General features: G+C 36.5%; 1 protein-coding gene and 1 long non-coding RNA gene across 2 annotated transcripts in view; one reads left to right on the forward strand and one right to left on the reverse strand.

Moving 5' to 3' along the window:
* nt5dc1 (5'-nucleotidase domain containing 1) overlaps positions 1–8,293 on the forward strand; it is a 125,394-nt gene that overhangs the window by 34,118 nt on the left and 82,983 nt on the right. The window lies entirely within an intron of this gene.
* LOC103458047 (uncharacterized) lies at positions 4,653–7,001 on the reverse strand. The gene is made up of 2 exons (XR_532521.2): positions 5,194–7,001; positions 4,653–5,121 (listed from the first exon to the last, which is right to left on the reverse strand). It is a non-coding gene; the product is annotated as an uncharacterized LOC103458047 (long non-coding RNA).

Below are 8,293 nucleotides of genomic sequence, written 5' to 3' on the forward strand. Positions count from 1 at the left end.
CAATCAGCGGTTATATTAGCTGCTACGCTAACAATCAGCGGTTATATTAGCTGCTACGCTAACAATCAGCGGTTATATTAGCTGCTATGCTAACAATCAGCGGTTATTTCAGGCCAATTTAGCTGCATAGGAAATATTTTCCGGTTGTTTAAAAGCGAATTTCTGGCTGCAAAGTCAAGTAATTCTGATCTTTCATCCTTACCTGAGGAAGGTAATGAGAAAGAATCCAGTTTGTTTCGTAAAACAGTTGAAACACACAGCACAGGACTTAAGGAGCTCCGATCGCCCTGCTGCCACATAGAAGATGGCGACGCTGTTACGTAGGACTCAGCGATCCATGAGGCGTCTAGTACTGATGTCTATGGGGACAAAGGTGGCTAATGAAGACATGCTACGGTGTGGAGGATGATAATGAGGACCAGCCACCAGAGAAAGAAGTCCCTGTTTGACCAAGCAGATGAAATATTCCTCATGAAAATGAGATAAGTCGTTTTTGTGTTACTATTTTCTCCAGGTGAAGGGGGTGTGAAGAGACAGGTGGGGAAGGGGGAGCAGGAATCAACATCCACCAGCTGAGTTAATAAGTTATGTTTTAGACAACTCATTGTTGTCAAACATAAAACTGGTGTTTAATCCATTTATTTATTAATAAACTTCCTAAGTCATAAGCCAGAGTACCTTTTTGGAAATAATTTAGAATACTCATTAAGTAAAAATATACACTAATGTACCTAAAACTATACATTAAATGATGCAATCTGAATAACAACAGTGGCAGTCTGTCTGAACTTCKGCCAAACAAATATTTGATCAGAATAATTTTGTTCAGCTTTAGTTATTATGCTACTTTTGTTAAGAAATAATTGTATTGCACTTTATAACAACCAGTCATGTTAACTAGACATTTGTCTGCCAGTCTACCATTCTGACAGTGTGCAGCAAGGGACATTTCTGGAATGGTATTTAGATAAATACTGAATTAGGATCACATTACATTTTTTGTTTTTGTTCTTTCTTTAAGTGACCACAATGAATTGAGTCATCACCGACTATGAGAATGTCCAGAAGAGATTCACCGCGTGTGAATTCATGAAAATCTTTTCACCAGGATTATCATTGACCACAACTATTAGCAAGAACAGATAGAATTACTGAGCATTTCCAGACACATCTAAAGAGCTGCTTCTAGGAAATGAAGACAAGAAGAAGATCTCCTGTTTTCAGAGCATTACAGGAAGACTTTAATGAAGGAGACGGCTGACACAATCAAAGCAAAGAATGTTGAGAGTTGAAATTTGTAAGAGTTGAAAGAGCCAAAGTTAAAGAATAAGTAATTCTGTTTTAGTTTTTCAGTCGATATTTCAGAGTAACAATATACTGACTAGATGTTAAACCCTCTGTTTGAAGAACAAGTTATCTTTTGTTGTTCAAAGGGCTTTTTCTACAGCTATGATGGTAGATACAAGTAATCCGGTGTTTTTCACTTCACTTCAGGTAAGACTTAACATTAATGACTTTGTTAATATAGCACTTGACCCTGTAATGATAATTAATTACATCTTTATAACTGGTGCTACTTGTTCCACTTGATGCAAGAGGAATTATTAATGACTGTTATTAAATCATTTGACAGTGTAATAAAGCTTAATGAAATCTACTTGTTTTGCTTTATTTCAGGTAGTGGGAAATATTAAGTTCTGTTTTGTTAAAACTTTTGATAGTGTAATAACATTTAATGACATTATTATGACAAGTATGTTATATTTATGACATATGATGATTCTTGGTTAATGTCAAGTTATAACGAAGACATTTTGAATAATGTCAACTTTGTATTAAAAGTGTCATAATTTACCGAATGACACTTTATGACCACAGTCATAAATATTCATGAAGACTTACTGATGCTCATGACAGTCATGTCATGTTTATGTCAGTCATATTCACATCCTGTCAAATAAAGTGTTAACCAGATGGAAGTCAGTGGGTCTGTAACATCATCGATTTTCTTCTTAATAAGTGACATGTTAATTTAATCCCATGTCATTTTTATTGTTACATTGGTTAACTATTTCCTTCATTTCTATTTTGTCTTCAGGTTTCAGGTACATAGATGATACATTTCGTATTATACAATTTTCCAGAGTGTGTCCATCCTGTAGGTTTATTTGTTCCAACTTAGACCCCATATTTGCAAAATATTCTTTAAATCCATCCACTATCCCACCCATTTCATTCAAGGTTTTGTCATTATGGATACAATATTCTGGGTGAGTAGTTTCAGAAGAATTCTTTCTTGTCAAGCTGTATAACGTTTTCCATACTGTATACCTTTAATGTTTTGTTTATTTTCTAATATTTTAGAATAATATTCCTTCCTACATTTTCTCATAGTAGTTTATAGTTTTTATAGGTTTTTCTCTGCTTCAAGCGTTTTAATAAATTGTTTATATAGATTATTATTTTTCTTACATGCATTTTATAATCCTTTAGTAATCCATGGCTTATCTTTGTGTCTTAGACTGTATTTAAAAAGCACAGTTGGACAGTTTTTATTGCAAAGTGCTTTGAATATCTTTAGAAATATCTCAACAGTTTTATCAATATTTTTTTCTTCATACAACACTTTCCAGTTCTGTGATTGTAAATCATTTCTTTGTGCATTTATTGACATTATTTTTTTGTATGTGATGTTGGTGACCTCATTTACTTTTCTGCAAACCCCGTCAAGGATCACAACACTAGCAGATGGTCACTAATATTATTTATAAGAAGTCCACTTACACAGAAATATTTTACATTTCCTGTGAACGTAGCATCTTTTAATGCAAAAAACATGGCGGCCGTCTGGTCTTGGCAAGTTTTCTGTGGGAAACCCTGCATCTCATACCCACAGTCAGCTTAGAAGACCTCGTCAAGCAAGAAGCATCACATGGCCCTCTTGCATGTTGACATAGCAACTGTATCCATGTTTTTTATGGCTTTATAAAGGTTTAAAATAGACACTGAAGTCATCCGTCCCACAAGCCATTGGTCTAAATTAGCCTGCAAACTGGCATGTTGAGTTAATTTGATGCTTTTGTTTGCAGTTTAATTCAGCCACAGYACAGCCTTTGAAGTCCTTTAAAACCTCTGCTAAGAACCTCTATGTGAGCCCTATCCAGCGCTGTTGCTTTGTTCCAGCCACCTTTAAATGTTAGTCATCACATAAGTTACCACTTTTAATGTCAGCTACTATCAATTACTTCTACAGTATATGAGCATGAGCAGTTTAAGTTAGCTTAATGACTGCTACATGTGTTTGTTACACACAATGTGTATTCATAGTCCTTCAACCACCCAGAATGTTGTCACATTATAGACACAATCTTCAATTAATTTTATTGGAATTGTAGGTGAGAACAACACAAAGTGGATAAAAAAGGTGCATTATTCTCAACAAGTGTTCCTTATATTTAGCTTAGAAGCTGTAGCTTAAAAATGACTGCTAAATAGTGTAGAGGTGCACTCATAAATGAATCCTAATATCCTTCATTTTAAGTTTCAGTCAATACCTACATGTGAAATTGACTGGTGTTTTTCAATCTAACCTCAAAATTACTTAGGTAAATTCAATGATGTACATAATTTTCATAGCTTGTAATTTTCTTGTAATGGCAACTTTTTGTCTTATAGTTGTTGCTGCTTATTAGCCAGAACTCCCTTCAAAAACAGGTTTTTAATCTCAGTGACCTGAGAGATCTGCAAGGTTGACCAAACAGCAGATCTTTAATGTGTTTTGGTGGTGATTTAAAACTAACAGCAGTATTTTAGTCTATTCTCTGGTGTTGGGACTTTAGAACTTGGTAATGTACAAGTCTTCCTGGTTTTAGTGAGAACACAATCAGCAGCTTTCTGGATCAGCTGCAGTGGAGGGTTGATTTTTTTTTTTAGGCAGACCTATGAAGACGCTGTTGCAGTAATCAATGGAACTAAAGATAAACACACGAATTAGTTTCTCCAGAACTTGCTGAGACATTAATCCTCTAATTCTGAAAATATTCTTGAGATGATAGAAGGCCGACTTTGTGACTGTCTTTATGTGGCTCAGGAACAAAGGAGTGCTTGTACCTGTTACTTTTCATAGTAACAAGTCACAGCGGAGGCCAGAACAGAAGGCAGGTACTGGAACTCGGCATGTAAAGGGTGAGAGCCGTCAGCAAGAATAGTATTAGTTTTCCGTATGATTTGTTTATTGAACAGTTCTAGGATCTTATTACTTGTATTACTCTAAGGGCATTTTATGACCTAATACTAAGCTTAGTTTCCCTTCTAAGCAAATGTACCTCATTGAGGTTTCCTTCACGGAATGCTTTTCTCCTTTTGTTCAACAGATTTTTCAATGATTTTGATATCCAGGGTTTTATTTTCAGGAAATATTTTCAGGTTTTTTTGGAATCACACACAGAAAGTCACATAGCTGCTAAACCAGTCCCTTAAACATGTCCCAGTCCGTCATGTCAAAGCCATCCTGCAGGCTCAGTTTGGAATCAGTCATTAGTTTGGCATATTTTTTAAATCCAAACCTGCTTTAAACATCTACACAACAAATTGTCATGTTGGTATTCAGTTTTCGAACCCACAGGCAAGAACACAACCAGAAGAGACCGATAAAATGTACAAGGATAAGTTTTATTGAAGTCAGGGAAGGAATCGGGGAGTGAGTACTGGAACTGATGACCGGGTCGTCTTACTGCCAACAGGAGAAGCAGGGCTAGAAAGTGAAGGTGAGAATTTTCCAGGTTCTTTCTTACTTGGTAGGAAGGTGATGAAACTTGAGCAGAGCACTGGGTGGTTAGGTTTCGTTGGAGAGCGGACAGGTTTGTTAACGGCTGGAGGAGTGGCTTTGACTGCGGTCCGATAGTATTCTTTCTCTGGTTGGGTTCGGGCTTGGGTCTCCTGACCCGGAAGCTTCCGAAGGGGAATCCACCGGAAAGGGACCGGTGCTCACTGAGCACGAGGGGTGGCGTCTGACCGGTAACATCGACAGCGTTGAGTGAGGACACAGGAGGTAGGTGATCCACAACGGGGAAACAGACTCACACTGAACACATGGGAGCAACGAGGAGACGGCAGGAACATCTGACAAGGAAGACAACAAGGAGTTAGAGCAGAGCAGATCACAGAGGGCCTTTCTCTGGAACGATTAGTTACCGAGGTAAGCAAACACTCAGGCGATGAGAAGAAGAGGAGCTGCTGCTTATATCCATAGTCCACGACCTCCAAACGAGCTGCAGGTGTGTACACGGGTTGAACCCAGCAGCTTCCCAGGGGCTCTGCATCTGGTGACATCTGGTGGATGCCATGAGGAACAACGGCGTTCCAACAAAATAAAATGGGAACCCCAGACCCTGACACAAACCTGTTCATAGCTACTGTATTTATACAGAGATTGAATAAAACAGATGGACTGTGTTTTATAATAAGGTGACTTCTGAAGGCAGTTAGTTGTATTATATCTTATTTAGGGGAACTCAAATAAAAGGGCTGAGAACAAATGCATGGCACATTTTTCAGACTTCTTCATAATTTGATTTTCTCTTCAGATTTATGCTCCACTTTGTGTTGATCTGTTACATGAAGAAATACATTTAATGTTTGGTTGTAATCTGGATAGGTTCATGGTGTTGGATTACTTCTTGCAAGGTAAATATTGGTCTCAACAATCCACATAAATAACTACGAATGTCATGCTCACACAACGGTCAAATCAAAGTGTAGATGCATGTAAGTACCAGCTCATTCCTGGGAACATTAGCTGATTAAAATGGAAGACATGTGCAGTTAGACGTATGTTTGTTTGTATAGGTGCGTTCAGGAAGCCCTGCCCTCCTCATGTCTCTGTCTCTAAGGACAGAGCCTGATGTAAACACCATGAGTCCATGTGTGACATATACAAGTCAGTTTATCTGTGCTGGGGTCAATGGCAGCATGTTTCCATCTATAAAATGATCTGTTAGCTGTTTTGTTTCTCTGGCACAGCTTTGCTGATGTACACATTGGTTGTGCAGGAAGACGTCAGTGATTAGGGTGGAGATGTTATGACTGGCTTTCTAAATGACGTTGCATCACTGGCTTTGCTTTGATCTGGCCTGTGATCTCTTTTCAAATCAGCTAAACGTGCTTTGGCCACAACAATAACAGTTAAGGGACATTCTGTACAGTCACAAACAAACAATGTAAATCTAATTAACTGTTCTTTTGATTTTGATCAAACTGTTGGAAAACAGCAACGGGCACAGTAGCATCTCATTCAAGATTAACTTGTGTTGCAATTATTTTCTGCATATTGCTGGGTATTAAAAACTGATCAACATATTTCAGACATAATTTCAGTCCTAGTCCTAAAATAAAATAAGGCTGCCTGTTTTATTCGGGTTTTATGTCAAAGTAGCACAAAGCAGTACATAACTGGGAAGTGGAAATAATTAGTTTCTATTTATCTTGACATTGGGGCATTTTAAATTGCATTTATGTGACTTTTTTAGTTGGATATCTTTGTTCCATAACAGTTTGTCATAACAGTTGTTTAATAATATATCAAAGAACAAAATTACTTAACAAGAAATGTGTTAATTGGTTACAAAAATGTTAATAGTGGTCACATTTCATTTTTCTTTTCACTTAGTACCACCATGTTGCACCCACACACTCCCATCTTGTCTCTCTTCAGTTCATACTTGTAAGTATGTACAGTATGTAACCTTCATACATCAGTTTATTTCTCTTGGTGATTAGGTATTTTGATGAACTGGAACTAAAAACTGTCAAAATATCTCAATCTAACATGTTTGTTTTAAGTACTTGTTGTCTGAAAACCTTTTTCGGTAACACTTTATTTGAATTGGTGTGAATTAGACTGACATGACATCATCATAAACACGACATAACTCCTGTCAACATGAATGTCTTCATGAATATTTGACTGTTGTCATAAAGCGTCATTTGGTAAATTATGACACTTTTAATACAAAACCCTTATTCAAAATTTCTTTGTTATGACAACTTGACATTAACCAAATTTGTTATAAAAGTATTTCTGATTGCACTTTAAAAATTAGGCAACTTTATGTTATTAAAGCTAAAGTTTAATCAGTAATTATTTCTTGGTTAATGTCAACTTGTCATAACGAAGACATTTTCAATAATGTCAAATTTGTATTAAAAGTGTCATAATTTACCAAATGACGCATTATGACAACAGTCATAAATATTCATAAAGACTTATTCATGTTCATGACAGTGTCATGTCAGTCTTATTCACACCAATTCAAATAAAGTGTTACCCCTTTTTTTGTCATGTTTCCATTGACTGTGGTTCTGACCCCTGCTTACTCCAGTCAACTCCAGTGTGACATGAGATATGACTTCTGATCAGACCAGGTCAACTTTGACTAACCTTTTTGCTGATTATGAAAAAAAAATTTTTTGTCTTCATCAGTTCCCATGAAAATGGTTTTGTTTCCTCCCTATAAAAAAGTATTAGAGCATGAACTGTAACCTTGTATATTTGAAATAGTTCAATTTCTTATGGGAATTGTCCTGTCAGACAAATGTTCTGCTGCCTTCTATGACTTGAGGAGGATGAGGCAACTGATAACATGCTGCTAATATATTCGTACAAAATGAGCTACAGAGCAGAGAGCATCCAAACCTCCAAATCACCGTGGAAGACAAGTTAGCAAAATAGTGCAGCAAAAAGGTTCTTATCCTTCAGGGAGAGAGAAAAAAAGTGGTAGAGAAAAAGTCAAGATAAAGGTTTGTACTCATGTGTCTTGGTAATGTTTATCAGAAAGATTTATGGAGGTGCTAATTCAGTGTTTCTCAACCTTTTTCAGCCCAGCGCCCCCCAGCCTTCATCCAGGTCCCTCACCGCCCCCAACAAATAATTTGCAGGCTACTTTGCACTGACTATTATTTTATCATTAATATTACTATCACTATTGTAGATATTTTGATTTTTATGCTTGTTTCTGTATTTATCATCAAAAATAATACATATAATAATATAAAAATAATAATACAGGCGTCTACGAAAAATGCAATGAACATTCAAGTTAAAATTGGTAGGCCAACAGCAGCCAATCAGAGTGGAAAATATATTCTTATTGCGCCATTTTCTAGTTGTTAGATCTTCCACAAAATGACCAGATAAAAGTTGTTCAACATGCCAGTTTAAACTTTGAACTATTTGCAAAACAACTGAGCTCTGCAACATTAAAACATGGATAGAACTGTAACTACATTAATCATA

The sequence above is a fragment of the Poecilia reticulata genome, linkage group LG21 (genome assembly GCF_000633615.1).
Source record: "Poecilia reticulata strain Guanapo linkage group LG21, Guppy_female_1.0+MT, whole genome shotgun sequence".
Taxonomy (NCBI): Eukaryota; Metazoa; Chordata; class Actinopteri; order Cyprinodontiformes; family Poeciliidae; genus Poecilia; species Poecilia reticulata.